General features: G+C 39.0%; 1 protein-coding gene and 1 pseudogene across 2 annotated transcripts in view; both read left to right on the top strand.

The window, feature by feature from the left end:
* The first annotated feature begins 1,499 nt into the window (after positions 1–1,499).
* On the top strand, positions 1,500–5,142 carry LOC146480204 (hemicentin-2-like; annotated as a pseudogene). The gene is made up of 4 exons (XR_014864772.1): positions 1,500–1,512; positions 2,111–2,427; positions 2,931–3,248; positions 5,000–5,142. The product of XR_014864772.1 is annotated as a hemicentin-2-like (transcript).
* An 8-nt stretch (positions 5,143–5,150) lies between these two features.
* LOC146480203 (uncharacterized) overlaps positions 5,151–8,141 on the top strand; it is a 10,509-nt gene continuing 7,518 nt past the window's right edge. Inside the window, exon 1 of the mRNA XM_085109933.1 lies at positions 5,151–5,274. The gene's annotated coding sequence lies outside the window, so the exon portion shown is untranslated. The remainder of the gene's footprint in view (positions 5,275–8,141) is intronic.

Here is an 8,141-nt window from a genome sequence, read left to right as displayed (position 1 = left end):
CCCCCCATAAAAATTGATTCATCATTTACTTGAAAACGCTCTTACATTTTTTTTTTCTAATTTCGTCTACATGTTGTCTAGATTGAGTAGTTTAAATTCCTAAAGTTTCGTCATAAAGTGTCTAACTAGATTTCGAGATAATCGACAATGTTTAATATGAGAGGCAATGCACTACCGTTGCTATGGTCATAGTTGTTGCTTGGAAACCGATGAGAAAATTAACTTTGATCATATTTTGAAATGATGATGTAGTATGAAGGAGATCGAAGTTTATCTTGTATGCGAGATTGTAATTTAAAAACTTCCACCCTAAGTCCAGAAAAACTGCTGCGAGCCTCCTTAAGTGTGCGTTACATTGCAAGAGTTTTTTGCCTACTGCTGGTAATCGATGCCTCTAGGTCATTGATGCAACGTAAACCTATGAAAATTGTTGCTATCGGATTTCGATTTCCCGTTTAGTTTCCAGCATTCCGAGAAGGTATACTTGATAGGTACCTCAGCGCGAAGGCACATTGTCTTGTATCTGCCACAACTGATTTTGACTACAAAACGTGCGATGGGTAAAGGCATAAGGGATCTCAAGGAGCCGAAGCGTATGCCAACAGAGAAAGCTTGCTCACTTCTTAACAAGATTTCTATAGTTTTCTCTGTTGTTGCGATTCTGTTAACCATTGCGCTGTTCGTAAGACTCGAAACAGTGGTCCGTGAAACGAAAATGTTGGATTCAAAGTTCTCGCAGGAAACCCCAGGCCAGTGCGAACGAGGACGTGGATCCTGCCATTGGTAGGTGACTTAGAATTGTAGAAGAATGTTTTAGAAATCCCGTGACTGAGTTGTTGTTTATGCGTAAGAGGGTCGTAAGCATTCTCTAGCTGAGGCAAAATACAAGACATTTAATTATGTGTTGACCAATCGAATTTTATCCAATAAGCCACCACCCGTGCATCTCCGTACAAATTGAAAGTAGTGTGTAATGGTTCATTCTTTATTTTACGTTATTCGGAATGTAGACAGTGGCGTAGTAACCTAAAGACATTGTATTTCCGGTTTCCTGTTGTTAAATTAAATATAGCCTGTCTTCCTGTATATGCTTGTGCCTGACCCTGTTATTATATTCTTCATCTTCTTAGTTTGGCAGCTGCCCTTTCTTTCTAGCCCCTTTGTGGTTATTTTGGGCAACCTGTACTGGAACGGAGTACGAATTCATGCAGCTGTTGTTATTGTAGGACAAATCGAATATCTTCACGGGAAGACCTTCCAGTCGGTGACTGACTTGAATTTAGGACTTTAGTAAAAAAGAGACGAGTTAACGTATTCTATGCTCTCTAACCTTCAGCTTAAGAATGAGTCACATACAGCTAGCCTATTGGGAATCCCTTTAATTTATGAATTATTACTTGTATAAGCATTTGATGACCTGTGGGAACAATTAGGCCCGCAAGTATATAACCAAAGAGGACACGTTTTGGGGTCTCTTTGATTTCAACGCTACAGGGAAGATGTTTAAAAGAGGTAATTTGGATGAATTGAAAAGTTGACTTGCTGCTTTCTTTACGTTGGAACGTCCTATTTTTATATTTATTTCATTGTTCCTCACTAATACAACATTTACAATGTTTCGTCGCGTGTATGTTTTTCTCGACTCTAAACTTATCCTCCTTGCTATGGTGTTGTATTTGGGCAAATTTGGAGCTACGATTACAGTCCCCGAAGGAATTTTACCTGAATTGAGGTTTGCCAAGATCCTGTATCCTGTGACGTGCATGTACTTTGTTTTATCGATAGATCAGCTTATTAGATCTCTTCGTTAGGTCAACGCAAACAAAACCAACGCTAAGAAGATCTAGTGTTGACATAATGATCTGTTATGAACTTTATCTTTTTTGTCAACGTGTGCTCCATGGAAATCAGTTATGACTGTGTTAATTTCCTTTACTTCTTCTAGGTACTTTAATGTATTGTAAAAAGAAATCATTCAGTGGTCACCAAAATAGCGTCTTGACATGTGTTGTTGCATTCAGGTTCCGTTACTGCTGTTTCCTTCTAAATTACAGATACATTCCTAACTTTTTAGCTGCAAAACGAAGTATTAGGAATTGTTCTTTTTCAGGTCTAGTGGAAAAAAATGAAATTGTCCGTCGCAGCTTAAAAACAAACAACAGCGACTTTAAAGGTTTGACTGATGTTCGTGATGGAATCAAGAAATACGTGGACTCGATAATTGTGAAATCATTCTGCATTGCTTCAGGCAAAGTTTGTCTGCCAGGTCCCCCTGGTCCGAAGGGCGTCCGAGGACCTCGTGGTAAACGGGGGCCAAAAGGAACGAAGGGTAAAAAGGGAACGCAAGGTTCTATGGGTCCACCAGGTGAACCCGGTAACAAGGGATGATGGGAGATCCTGGAGCACCAGGAGTCAAGGGAGAAAAGGGTAAGTCTTTGTTTTTTTTCTTTTTGAGAAACTCTTGCGGGAGGTTATGTGTTCGACAACTTTCTGGAACTCCTATGTCGCTGAAACCTTATTGTCTCCCTTGGAAGATCAGTTGTTAAATCACAGACATATAGAAAACAGCCAGAAAATTATTTTACTCACATCTTTGCTGATGAAATTTTAGAACGCTTTGGAGATCAATGGTCTTTTGTCTCCGCTTAACGTAAAAAAGATACCAAATCTTGAAATGTATGTGTAACAGGTATATATAATAAATAAAGACCAAATGTAATCACTGTGGTCTTCCTCGGTCAAAGGAATCAACATGTCCTTGACCTGATTGGCAACACTGTTTTTGTTTTCAAACTAAGCCAGTCAGTTTTTGTCTCCTCCCTATTTTTCCAATCGGATTTACCCTCATTTACGTTATTTCAAATTGTTACCTATAAATCAGTTCGGATTCGTCGAAACTGTGGAAACATTGTTTACCATTTTTTCGTAAGGTGATGCAGCAGACCCTGGACATCCGGGACCTAAAGGAGAGGCAGGAGAGTCCATATCTGCCCCAAGGGTGACGATATCTCCTGCTTCAGTGACGGTGACTAAGCATCAGACCGCCACGTTTTACTGCTCAGCTGTTGGTAACCCAAAGCCTTTAATATCATGGAGTAGGCTGAATGGTTCAGACCTGATGAACAGGAATCGTCAACAGGATAAGCTAGAGATTAAGAACGCCGCTTACATTGACTCGGGGAAGTATGCTTGCACGGCAAGAAATGTCTTGGGACAAGATCAGGGAACTGTTAAGCTGTTTGTTGATGGTGAGATTTAGATTGTCATTGAAGTGCATAAGGCATGAAAATTGTTTCTTCTATTTCTTTTCTTTCAATGTGTAGAAAAACGACTTAATGTGTATAAAAAACGAATTAACTTGAACCTTTATAAGGGCTGGAATTTTCTAAAAAGCCTATTGTCGCGTTTAAGGAGGCTCGAGGCAGTTTTTTGGACTTAGGGTGGACGTTTTGAAATTACAATCTCGCATACAAGATAAACTTCGATCTCCTTCATACTACATTATCATTTCAACATATGATCAAAGTTAATTTTCTCATCGGTTTCCAAGCAACAGCTACTACCATAGCAACGAAAGCGCATAGCCTCTCATTTTAAACATTGTCGATTAACTGGAAATCTAGTCAGACACTTTATGACGAAACTTTAGGGATTTAAACTGCTCAATCTAGACAACTTGTAGGCGAAATTAGAAAAAATTCTGTAAGAGCGTTTTCAAGTAAATAATGAATCAATTTTTATGGGGTGATTTTGTTAGCCGAAACACGGATCAAAATGTTTAGGGTACTGGAATAAGGGCTAAACGAAATTTGTTTGTCGCGCTATGCCAGCAAGTACTGCGTACACTATGGAATTTGCTCTAAACACAGTGAACAATGACAATTGCTGCTCGTCGGTACTGGATTTTTATATGAAAGAAATGTGATGGTATATTTCCAGCCTGGTGAATGAATGAGAATGATGATTATTCAAGAAAGTGACGCAGGCAGACTCGGAAAAAAGAAATCCGAGTGCTCCTATCAGGAGTCGAACCTAAGACCTTCCGATTACTAGTTCGGATGCTCTACCACTGAGCTACAGGAGACTCGTGGGAGCTAAGGCCATTAAACTAGGTTCATGGGACAAACATCCTGCATACTGCTAGGATTTCAATGTCGAGCGTGTGGTATATGAAAGAAATGTGATGGTATATTTCCAGCCTGGTGAATGAATGAGCCTTAGCTCCCACGAGTCTCCTGTAGCTCAGTGGTAGAGCATCCGAACTAGTAATCGGAAGGTCTTAGGTTCGACTCCTGATAGGAGCACTCGGATTTCTTTTTTCCGAGTCTGCCTGCGTCACTTTCTTGAATAATCATCATTCTCATTCATTCACCAGGCTGGAAATATACCATCACATTTCTTTCATATACCACACGCTCGACATTGAAATCCTAGCAGTATGCAGGATGTTTGTCCCATGAACCTAGTTTAATGGCCTTAGCTCCCACGAGTCTCCTGTAGCTCAGTGGTAGAGCATCCGAACTAGTAATCGGAAGGTCTCAGGTTCGACTCCTGATAGGAGCACTCGGATTTCTTTTTTCCGAGTCTGCCTGCGTCACTTTCTTGGATTTTTATAGTTTCCTTTAAAATACAATAATTCTTTGGTGCTGTTCAATGCTTTCTTTTGAGAAGTTAAGACAAAGACTCGGGCTTCGTGCTTTATTAAGGGTTTGAAACATCTCGAAACAATAAAGGCACTCGGCCTTCGACCTCATGCATTCATCTGTTTCTCGGTGTTTGGAACGCCCGTTGAAGCACTCGTCCTCGTTTTCGAAATAAGTTTAATTGAAATTTATTTTCTTTCGCTAATTTTTAAAGGCATGGTTTGTATGTAGTTATACTAAGGTCAAATCATATTTAGAACACGGGGAAAACTTAAACGACAACATTTTAGGATTATTTTCGGAGAAGGATTGTTTAAACTTGATGTTGATGTTAATCTGCTGTTGCTTCCACTTAGTTTCCCCCGTGTTTACCAAGAAACCGGACAGAGTTATAACAGTCAAGGAAGATTCAACTGCAACTATCGTTTGCGAAGCCCTTGGCTTTCCGCCACCAAGTATTCAGTGGTCTAGAGCTTTCTCTCCTTTACCACAAGGGTGATCCGTGGTTGTCAATGGTACGCGCTTAACATTTCACGGTTCAGTCTGCCAGACACCAGAAGCTATTAGTGTAAAGCAACAAACAAGCTGGGATCAGTGGCGACTACAACCACGTTATATTTTAAAAGAAAAGGTGAGAGATACGAACTAAATAAACCACTTGAAACTGGCAGCAGTTGGTTAGGGTATTCATGACCATTATATTTTCAACTTCAGCCGCGACAATCAAGTCACAGGCGTCTTTTAACTCTGAACGTTGATCTCAACTGAGTAAATCCACGCTTCAGTCGAATGATTTGTTACCCTGACAGTCGAAGAATAGCACTGTTTGAATGTGACTATGCTATCCAAGGTTTCAATGAACCTTTGTCCTATCCTATTTCAGACTGTAATATGTAATTCCCATAGCCTGTTTTAAAACTTTTAAAACTACGTAGGCTCTAAAACCATTCCTCATTTGAAGACATAAACAGCAAATTATAATTTTTTTTCAGGCTAAAAAGAAATATGGCTAACAGATCGCTATCTTCCATATTCTGCAGGGTGAATTCCTTCCCTAAGGGAATTAAAATAGCTTTACTGACACTCCCCTGGTGGGGTTTTCAATGACAATACAAAATACTATATTTTAAATGTTAACCATAAAGTAAACAAAAAGTAAATAAATAAATAAATAAATAAATAAATAAATAAATAAATAAATAAATATCGTTAGTACAGAAGAAGAGATCGATTTTAAACTTTTTAGAGAATTGTAAAGATTGTTCCAGATTTTTACTATACGATAAAAGAAAGTCCTTTGACCAGCGTTCGAATTACTCAAGCCACAACGCTCACTAGCTCTTAAAATAGTTAAGAGCCGCCCTCTCTGAATATCGACTATCGTCGTTTGGACGAGAAAAAATGAAATCCCTCAAACTTTCTCAGAAGAATTGTCTATATAAGTGATTCACATAAATATAACTTTCAGCTCTGTTCGATTCGTGTTTTAGCTGTAGTGCGATCATCTTGGTTTTACCGCTCTGAGAGGGCTTTCAGCGGCCATTTTAGGCAGTGAGGGTAAAAGGCGGAAAGAGTTTGCGGAATGGTATGTGGAATGGCGTGCGGAATGGCATAATTATGCGAAATACGATTTACGCGAGGAATAAATTAACTGAAGAGCGCATCCTGTTTTCGCACCAATTTTATAAGAGCAGCAGTTTTTTCGATGTTGCGGACTATTAAACAACCAAACAACAGATCGAGGATTAGAAAATATACGCCTGGGATAGAACATGTCCGGATTGCTGGTTAGGAAGTAACAGTGAAGAAATCGATGAAGTTTCGCATTCAAGGAACTAAGAATCAATTAAATTTCTAGTTGACAAAAAGAACGTGGCAGCGAGTAGCCTAGACAAAAAGCAACACCAGACTGGAGAAATAACATCAGTCTAAGGCCAAAACTATTATGTGAGAAATTTTAAATTTAAACTCGGTCATTTTATCGGACTCTTTGACGGTTACAATTTGTACAACTCATGGGAAAAATATGTTCTACTTTTCCTCACCTTACATTTTCGTCGAGCGACGAGTACGCAAGTCTCTGCATGTTGAGCTGCTGAGCTAGCTACCAAGCTATTTAATACGGTAGCTATAGTTCAGTTACGCGTTATCGAACTAAACATATCCGTCTTTAATTAAGGTCTTTCAGTGCCAGACGTCCCAACCTAAAATGAGATTTAAAAGCGAAAAAGCCCTAGAGCAAAAAAGCAGATGACAAGTATGGTGTCTAATTATCGACACTGGTTGTGTGAAAGGTTGTGAAACTACTCTTATCACAAATGCATTTTGGTCAAATTGTTGTTCATTTTCCCGCTCATGAAAAATGAATCATCGAGCATACAGGGTATGAGAATTGATCTTTTACCGAGGGTTTAAAAAAAAAGAAAAAAAAGGTTTATTATTTGCCCTCGGTAAAGGATCAATCTTTGTCCCGAGAAGACTTCACGCTGCCACGTTATTTTTGTCAACCGAAGTCGCATGGAGTAAAGTCAACATGAAATTTAATTTACTACGGATTTACTCATAGTTCCTTGAATGCGAAAACTATAAACAGTTTTCATCGCTTTCTTTACCCTCACTTCTTCCAAATCAACAATCAGACGATCAAATCCTCGAATTGTTGTTAATATTTAGCAAGAGTCCGCAGCATCAAAAAAGCTGCTGCTCTTATAAAATTGGCGCGAAAACATGACGCGCTCTTCAGTTAATTTATTTCCCGCGTAAATGGTATTTCGCATAATTATGCCATTCCGCACGCCATTCCACATACCATTCCGCAAACTCTTTCCTACTTTTACCCTCACCGCGGTGAGGGTAAAAGAAGGAAAGAGTTTGCGGAATGGTATGTGGAATGGCGTGCGGAATGGCATAATTATGCGAAATACGATTTACGTGAGGAATAAATTAACTGAAGAGCGCATCCTGTTTTCGCGCCAATTTTATAAGAGCAGTAGTTTTTCGATGTTGCGGACTATTACAGTCAACCCAGGTCACGCGTGAACGATATTTTTGAAATTTTGAATGGAATTTTGAAATTTACATGTCAGTTTTGAAAATTGCCAACGAGATTTCAGAGTTCCCGTATATATTTCCCTAGCTTATTGACGGTATAAAGCTATGAATTTTTCTTTACATTGCAAAATTGAATATTTCAAGAATAACAATTGTTTCACAAGAATTTTGAATCTTTTTTTTCAATTAATGCGTCTCTTTCGGAACGATTTCCAGAGAAATGTCCAACATTCCATTCACACGTCGGACATTACAAAGAGAAATTCGAATGTTCATTTCACTCTTCGAAATACTGTTCACGCGTGACCTGGGTTGACTGTAAACAACCAAACAACAGATCGAGGATTAGAAAATATACGCCTGGGATAGAACATGTCTGATCGCTGGTTAGGAAGTGAGAGTAAAGAAATCGATGAAGTTTCGCATTCAAGGAACTAAGAATAAATT

This window comes from Pavona decussata, unplaced genomic scaffold (assembly GCF_977016875.1).
Source record: "Pavona decussata unplaced genomic scaffold, jaPavDecu1.1 SCAFFOLD_54, whole genome shotgun sequence".
Taxonomy (NCBI): Eukaryota; Metazoa; Cnidaria; class Anthozoa; order Scleractinia; family Agariciidae; genus Pavona; species Pavona decussata.
Note: the sequence above shows the minus strand (reverse complement) of the source record. Positions and strands in the feature narration are given on the sequence as shown.